The sequence below is a fragment of the Vicia villosa genome, unplaced genomic scaffold (assembly GCF_029867415.1).
Source record: "Vicia villosa cultivar HV-30 ecotype Madison, WI unplaced genomic scaffold, Vvil1.0 ctg.001112F_1_1_3, whole genome shotgun sequence".
NCBI lineage: Eukaryota > Viridiplantae > Streptophyta > Magnoliopsida > Fabales > Fabaceae > Vicia > Vicia villosa.
The window spans coordinates 214,590-222,720 of record NW_026705485.1 but is presented as its reverse complement, the minus strand read 5'-3'; the positions used below and the strand labels follow the sequence as shown (position 1 = coordinate 222,720).

Here is an 8,131-nt window from a genome sequence, read left to right as displayed (position 1 = left end):
TGAACAAATACATATGTTCTCATCGATCTGAAACAATTCTAGATTTGTATGAATGTTGGAAATGAAGATATGAACATAAATTTAAAAAATAAAGAACACATCAACTTATAGAACAAAAAGGCTATTTGAATCAAAATTTTAGATTTTGTGTTCTTCATACGTCTCCAACCTTTTATCAAATCCAGAATCTGCAAACTCTTATCAACTGAGAATTTGGAAAAGAGTAAAGTTACCAACTAAAGACATAATCAATGATGAACGTGCAAACGAAGAGAAGAATACATATTAGAGGAGAGAAAAAAGAAATTCAAATCACAAAATCATTTATTTTTGAATTTAGACATCCTTATTACTACATGCATATAATATATTCCAAGAGAATATTTATAATTATAATATCATTAACATGTGCCCTAAGAGTATATATTAACATTTTCCTATTATATAGATAAATGTAATAATGACTTAATAGAAAAACAGAACTAGAGAACTGAATAGAAAGACATGAACTGAATAGAAAGACATGAAGAAATAGATCAATTTAAATCAATATAAAGACATACAAAAATAGATAAATTTAAATCAATATAAAGGCATACAAAAATAGATAAATGAAATAAAAATAAACTTAAGAATTGGACTTGAATGGGGAAACGAAGGAATTTGATTTGAATGGAGAAACTTAGTAATTTCAATTGATAAACATATAAATGAAATAAATATAAAAATAGTCTACATAACTGCATTGAATTCAACTTTTTTTTCTTCTATAAATTGATTGAATTGTTAATATGAAAACCTATTTTATTAATATTACATTATAATAGATATTTATCTTATTTAAACTAATCTTTTTAATTTAATTGATTAGCCAAATTTTATTTCTTTTCAAAATTAATTTATTTAAATTTAATATAATTAATCAAATTTTAATTCCAATAAAACCTATTTATATAACTTTAATTTAATAATAATCAATTTTTAAATAACATGTTTTTCATTTATCCTTACAATTGTATTTAATTTTTTATTATATATTTTAGATATTATACATAGTTTTTTATTTATCCTTACAATTATGTTTAATTTTTTATTATAAATTTTAGATATTATTTTAGATATTATATATAGGTCATAGTTAAATATCTGTTGCTTAGATTCATAAAACATAAAACTTTTATGATATTTCTAACAAATCATTCTAGCAATCAAACAGATTATCAGCAACCTCAGCCGAAAGATGGTGATTTTTGTGTAATAATCACATTTTAATCATATATTAAATGAAAAAAATCATCACTGATTGCCGAACATTTTTCGATGCAAAACCAACAACATTAACTTTTAGAACAAAAACCTTTGAAAAAATTTCTGAAACAAAAACATTAATGAAAATAATAAAAACAATAAAAACAAAAATAAATAAAAAACTTCAGAAGAGATCAGATGGTAGTGCATGTGGTAATCATCATTCAAAGTGCAGTATTTATGGATAATCATCATCACATCTCATTCATATTCATTTTTAATGGAACAAAGTCAGAATTATAAAATCGAAAAACATGAAAAACAAAAACAGAAAATTGAAAAGATCAGATATAAAAGTCAGTCACCATGTTGCACCATTGTGGTGCAAATTAAGACTGGGGCGACAATCACTATCATCATTTCAAATCAAAGAATATGAAAACAATAATCTAAACAAAAAACAGAGGATTGAATAATTTGCAGGGGAAGGGAAAACGAGTAATGTAAACTTCAGTTTACAATCTTATTCATAATGAATTTATTAGAGATTTTACTCGGAATTAGGGTTTGCTAAGAAGAAGATGAGAGAGTGGTACCTGAAGCTGAAATTTATAACGCAAGATTGAGATGAGATGGGTGTAGGGTTGCGGTTTATTTTGTGGGCCGGGCCTTTGTTTATTGTGTAACACTGTTTAGCCAATTAAGAACAACTTTTGTAATTTTGGAGATTTTATACATCTTCGTAAAAAAAGTACGAAAATCTACTATCTACTATCAAGTCTTTACTAATTAATTGGCCAAACTGTTCAATTATCTACTATCTACTATCAAGTCTTTACTAATTAATTGGTCAAACCGTCAACTATCTACTATCTACTATCTACTCTACTATCTACTATCAAGTCTTTACTAATTAATTGGCCAAGCTGTCAATTATGCCCTTCCCATTAAAAAATATTACACTATAAATTGGGTATTTTGGTAAATAACAAATTAACCATCCACTTTTAATTTAGACTAATGAGAGCGTGACAAGTGATGCAATATGTCAAAAGAATAAGTGTTTGGCCATATTTCTTTTCTTTTCTTTTCTTTCCGTCGCTCTCTCTCTTCCATCGCTTCCCAGTTTCCATTCCACCTCATCTTTTAGAGTTTGACCTTTCTTTCTCCCAAACCCTAGAAAGTCGCCGCCCCCATTCGTCCTTCTCCTCACTACAACACGGAAGGCCTACGAAAGCGCTTATTTTGGCCTTTAAAAGCGCTTAAAAGCGCTGTGAAAGCCAGCGCGGGCGTAGGTAACAAAAGCGCTTCTGAAAGCGCTCTGGTAGACCCCCCCCTTTAAGAGCGCTTTTTCCAGAAAAGCGCTCTGGTATCCTCCCCTATGAGAGCGCTTTTCTGGAAAAAGCGCTCTGGTAGCCCCCCCCTATAAGAGCGTTTTTCCAAAAGCGCTTTCGTATGTTGCGTTTTTTTTTTTATTTTTTATGCTTTTTTTTAATCTTTGGCAGCGCTTTTACTAAAAAGCGCTTTCGTAGGTGTTTTTAGTAAACCTATTATTTTTATAAATTCTAATATTTTGAAATATCTCAAATTCTCACAAATATTTTGAGAAATACATTTATTATATTAAACAAATAAAAATTAAAAAAATACATTTAATATGAAACATTTTATGAATTGAATCTATAAGTATTGCATATATTTATTATCAAATACAAATAAAACATCACTAATTTTATAAGTGCTCTAGAAGCTAAGTTTACAATCAAATTCTCAAAACACAAAATACAATATATATATATATATATATATATATATATATATATATATATATATATATACTGATTTGCTCCCTAAGAAAACTAGTTCTCTCCAGCCGAACGTGACTCCTCGATGGCCATAATTGACTTTCCAACAATGCACAATTGTCAATCTTCACCATGTACATCTTCACTAGAGTTCTAATAAGCCTTTTCAAAGCCAATACGGGTAGTAGAGTCATTGTTTTACATTTCAAGAGTAAAAGCATAGAAAACAATACCTTTCTCGCAATTCCCGAATCAAGCATCCATGCAGGAGGAATAAACTATAAGATTCTTGGTCAATTATTAAATGACAAAAAATATCATAACTTGGCTGCCAAAGTTTAAACTCATAATAAGATACACTAAACAACCAAATGAAACAAAACCAAAAACATAAAAAATGAGATTTTAGCTTAACTTGAGCATAAAAACATATTGAAATTTATACGAGAATGAAGTGTGTCAATCACTCATCAACATAAAGAATCAATGATAGTTTTTAAAATATGAACCATGATTCTTTATTGAATAATTTTAACAACAAAGCAAAATTTTATACTATTGTATAAAAGTAAAAGACAATAATGTTGAATTTTAACAAAAGAACTTTCAATATAGTAGTTTCTTAAAGCACACATTAATTACCGTGATTATCAAATATAATTATATAGCAGTGAACCAACATATAATTAGCTTTGAACTTTCAATGTGTATCTCAATTGATAAGAAAGTATATTACAATAACAGCTTAAACATCAAGAAAGAATGGAAAATAGACAAAGAAAGAAGTTAAGATTGCTCACCGGAAAGCATTAATGCATCAGTGTGTTTTCTCACTACCTTAAGAAACATTTTCTACTTCAGCTCCGATACTCAATCACGAGTTCAAGTAGCTGAGAGGCCACAATACAGTTTAGTCTGGACTATCAAAAAAATATGAAACATAGTTATTAAAATCACACTATTGCATCACTATAGCCGCAAAAGGGCTTCACAAAGTACCCTTTGGCTGCATTTTAATGCACCATATCGTGCTTCCGTGCTATTTCTGCTCATAGCTACCAAAAACACAGAAGTCGCCACATAATAGATGGAGCAATACCAGAGGCTTTTTTTTTAAGGGATAAAAGGGCATATTTCATCAAGAACTAAAACCAAAAAAACAATTAAGTCATCTCTAGAGATCTATAAGAAACCCTTTGATTTGTTCCACTTTAACAAATCTCAGTTTCACATATATAATAATAAACAATATCAATTTCCACTTAAAAGGAAAACGAGAATCAAATCCAATTCCAACCCAATAAAATTCAAACTATCGACTATAACTCTTCTTCAAAAACAATAATACAATTATAAAATCAAACAATAGTAATAATTATTATTACTATTAAAAAAATGAGTATAAAGAAAATGGGACACACACCTCTTATCATATGGTCTGAACTTTGAACCTAGTATGAGAAGCTGAAGCTTGAAATAAGAATAAGGGTTTCCCCTTTGTTTCTGAGTTCCACATTTGTAAAAAGTAGGAGAAATAAACATGAAATGAGAAACCGAATGTTGAGAATCAAATTGAAAAAAGGCATTTTTTCCATTTTTGAATTGAAGAATCTTACCTTAATTTTTATGATGGAGATGCCAGATCTGAACAACTACAACCAAGTGAGGTTTGGGAATTTCGTGCGTCTGAACAACAACAGTGAAATGAGAGACATCGAACCCTAATAATCAATTAAGGAAAGACGGCTAACCCTTAAAATCAGTAAGGGAGAGATGGCGAAAGATGTAAGGTTGATGGTGGCGGAAGCAAAGATAGGGTTAAGAGAAGAAGACAAAGACGAAGAAGGATACCGGAGCAGCGAACAGAGACGAAGAAGGATACGGAGACGGCGACGGCGAACGGTTTGAAGAAGAAGCTCTGAGTTTGTTTTGTTAATTTGGAGAAGAAGCTGAGTTCGTTTCGTGAAAATACGCCCAAATAGAATACTGAATCTGTTCGTTTCTTTTTTTTATTTTAATTAAAATGCCTACGAAAGCGCTTTGTAGAAAAGCGCCCTCGTACCCCCCCCCCCCCCTTTACCAGCGCTTTTAGAAAAGCGCTCTCGTACCCCCCCCCCCCTTTACCAGCGCTTTTAAGAAGCGCTCTCGTACCCCCCCCCCCTTTACCAGCGCTTTTAACAAAGCGCTCTCGTATCCCCCCCCTTTAGCAGCGCTTTCAAAAAGCGCTCTCGTACCCCACCCCTTTACCAGCGTTTTTTTCACCTGTTTTATAGTTTTGTTTTTAGCGCAACCCTATAGCAACGCTTTTCATAAAAGCGCTTTCGTAGATGCGCTGCTAAAAGACAAATTTGGCGTAGTGCCTCTTAGCAACCAAAAATCACGTCCTTCCCCTCTTGACAAACTCCAATCCACCTCGTCCAGTGAACTCCTCCAACCAAAAGTATGAAGAACATGAAAAATCATGTGATGTGAAGATGTTGTTGATAGAGGCTGTTCCGAAGAAGAAGCACATGAAGTTCAATCTTCATAACCTTCAGATTCTAAATCTGAATCTGATTCTTCAAGTAAAACTCTTTCAACTTAAAACTTTCATTCTCCATAGTTTTTTTAAAATCATTAATTGTTTGTTTCCCTCTAATAGGTTGTTTGTTTTTCCTCTAATAGATTGTTTGATTCATTCTAATTTTGTTTTTATTTTAGGGCTTATTTTCTTCCTCATGGAACCATGGGCACGATTTATGCAAGATTTTTCAGCTTCTGTTTTTCATTTTTGATAAAAATTATTAAGAGGTAGATATATGAACAAGTACTTTCTGTCCTTTTTTTTGCTAGCTTCTAATATTAAAGCTGAGTTTTCTCTTACAAGGTTGCTTATGTTTATTTCATTTTCATTGCAGGTAGAAAAATACATTCCCTCACGTTTTATGGATGTCTGAATCATCGTTGTGTCGGGTCTGTTTCGTCCAAGTAGCAGGTTCTGGTTTTTCACAGCCGCGAGTGATTGACATACTCGTGTTGTTTTAATTTCTCAGTGTTTTTCTTTTTATGTTGATTAACTTTTTCACTGCTACTTGATGACTGTAGTTTGTTAATAAATTTTCTTTTGTGTGGATCTGATATAAACGAAAACCTCGAGGCTTTGATCTATTATAAATGAAAACCGCAAGGCTTGGCATTGTCTCTCTTATGTTTATTTTAGGTTTGTATTTGCTTAACTGGAGAGGTAGATTTGTCCAACAGTTTCTCCATAAATCTGAACTATGTCAGGATACTTATATTGGTTATATTGAACCAGGTTCTGCTGTTGAATACTTGGAGAATGCACTTGGTAAATTTATTTGTCTGTCTGTTCATTCATACCTATTCTTCAATTTGTTTGTTTGCCCTTTCTTTGGTATATCTCTGGCATGGATGTTCATGAAGCTGAAATTTGTGACAGGTTTGCCCAGATGGGAAAACCATTGAAGCAGAGGTAGCCCATCGTACTGTTACTCGCATTTTCGGGTTCATCAAAAGGGTGGTGAAACTAGTGCAAACAACATTGTTTCAATTTTTGCTTGGTCACAAGGTCTTGGCACATAGGTAAGAATTAAAATTGAAACTTATACAATTGTTTCTTCTTCATACTATAATCCATAGAATTTGGTCTTTTTCTTTTTAGCTTTAGGTAATAATACAAATGGCAGGCCGAGCAGGATAATGGGTTGTTTATTTGTGTTTATTTTAAGTGTTTCTTTTCTCCCAAATTTTTATAAATATGTTTGATAATTACCATATTAGATAAATATTTTATGTGTTCCATTGAAACTAATGTAAGACATAGTGCATTTATATATTACTTGCATATCATGCCATGTTTTTGCAGGTCCAAACTGGTGATAATCAGGCCATCTCTTTCAAGACACACCCTAACATGAATAAAGAGCTATTTTCCCATGACTATATATTAGGATAAAAATTACTTTTTGTATATGTTAAAATTACTTTTGGTTCTTCAGTAACAGAGTAAGCGCCTTGGGAGCTTTTCCATGAAGTAATGCTATAAGTTATGTCTTTGTCTTTAGTTTATGTTATTCTGCTAATGGTTTGGCAATGCAGACTACCTTATTTTGGTAAAGGACTTTTTTTGTTAAAGAATCATTGAATTTGTTAAAATTGAAAGTATTCAAGATTACAAAATTTTAGAGTAAAAAAGTATTCAAGAATGCATCCGAATATACAATTTTCCTCAAGGTCGTGTAACTGATCATAGAGTTGCTATCACTTATCACAACATAGAATATGTGATACTAGGAGTGAGTCTTGATGTCTTCATTGATGCTCTCCTTCTAAAAGAAGAAATGGATGCAATTGCAACATTTAGTTCTTCTACCTAAGCCAATGGATGAAAATTTTGCTTAATATTAATTCAATGTTTTATTTATGTAAGGAGGAATCTGTGTTTATCTTGTGATGATGAGGAATCAAACTAATTATAAGCCACTTTTATTCAGGTATCTTAGAATATATATTTTTGAAAATTTCTTTACCCACCTCCCTATGGGGGGTCACTCCCAGCGAAATTCCCAAACTACCCCTGCTTCGGAAATGAACTTCCGAAGCGCTTTTTTTTAAAAAAAATTTCCTTGATTCGGAAGTTCATCTCCGAAAACACCTCATGGGGGGTGCGTTCGGAGATGAACATCCGAAAACACCTCATGGGGGGTGAATTCGGAAGTTCATTTCCGAATTATGCAGAAACTGTGTTTTTTTTTATGTTTTTTCTTAAACGCAACCGCATTTTAATTAAACGTTACCGGCAAATAAAATAAACAATAGATAGACTGAAAACACTAATATGATAAATAAACAAAAAAAAATACTAATATGAAAATATTATATACAAACCGAAATAAATAAAAATAGTGTGCTAAATATACAATCCAAAATCAAAAAATGAATAAATAAAAATAGTGTGCTAAATATACAATCCAAAATCAAAAAATGAATAAACCCCACCATTACTGGGTGTGCCTAACCCGCTCACCCTGGGCCCTCCTCTGCCGCCTGTACCCCGCCGCACGGCCCGCATCAGTGAC

At 31.8% G+C, this 8,131-nt stretch overlaps 3 non-coding genes across 3 annotated transcripts; all 3 read right to left on the bottom strand.

The window, feature by feature from the left end:
• Window positions 1–1,222: 1,222 nt before the first annotated feature.
• Window positions 1,223–1,308, bottom strand: LOC131633345 (small nucleolar RNA Z196/R39/R59 family). The gene has a single exon (XR_009293300.1). It is a non-coding gene; the product is annotated as a small nucleolar RNA Z196/R39/R59 family (small nucleolar RNA).
• Window positions 1,309–1,436: 128 nt separating this feature from the next.
• Window positions 1,437–1,513, bottom strand: LOC131633343 (small nucleolar RNA Z195/SNORD33/SNORD32 family). Its single transcript, XR_009293298.1, has one exon. It is a non-coding gene; the product is annotated as a small nucleolar RNA Z195/SNORD33/SNORD32 family (small nucleolar RNA).
• Window positions 1,514–1,589: 76 nt separating this feature from the next.
• On the bottom strand, window positions 1,590–1,672 carry LOC131633339 (small nucleolar RNA U31b). Its single transcript, XR_009293295.1, has one exon. It is a non-coding gene; the product is annotated as a small nucleolar RNA U31b (small nucleolar RNA).
• Between the last annotated feature and the right edge of the window lie 6,459 nt (window positions 1,673–8,131).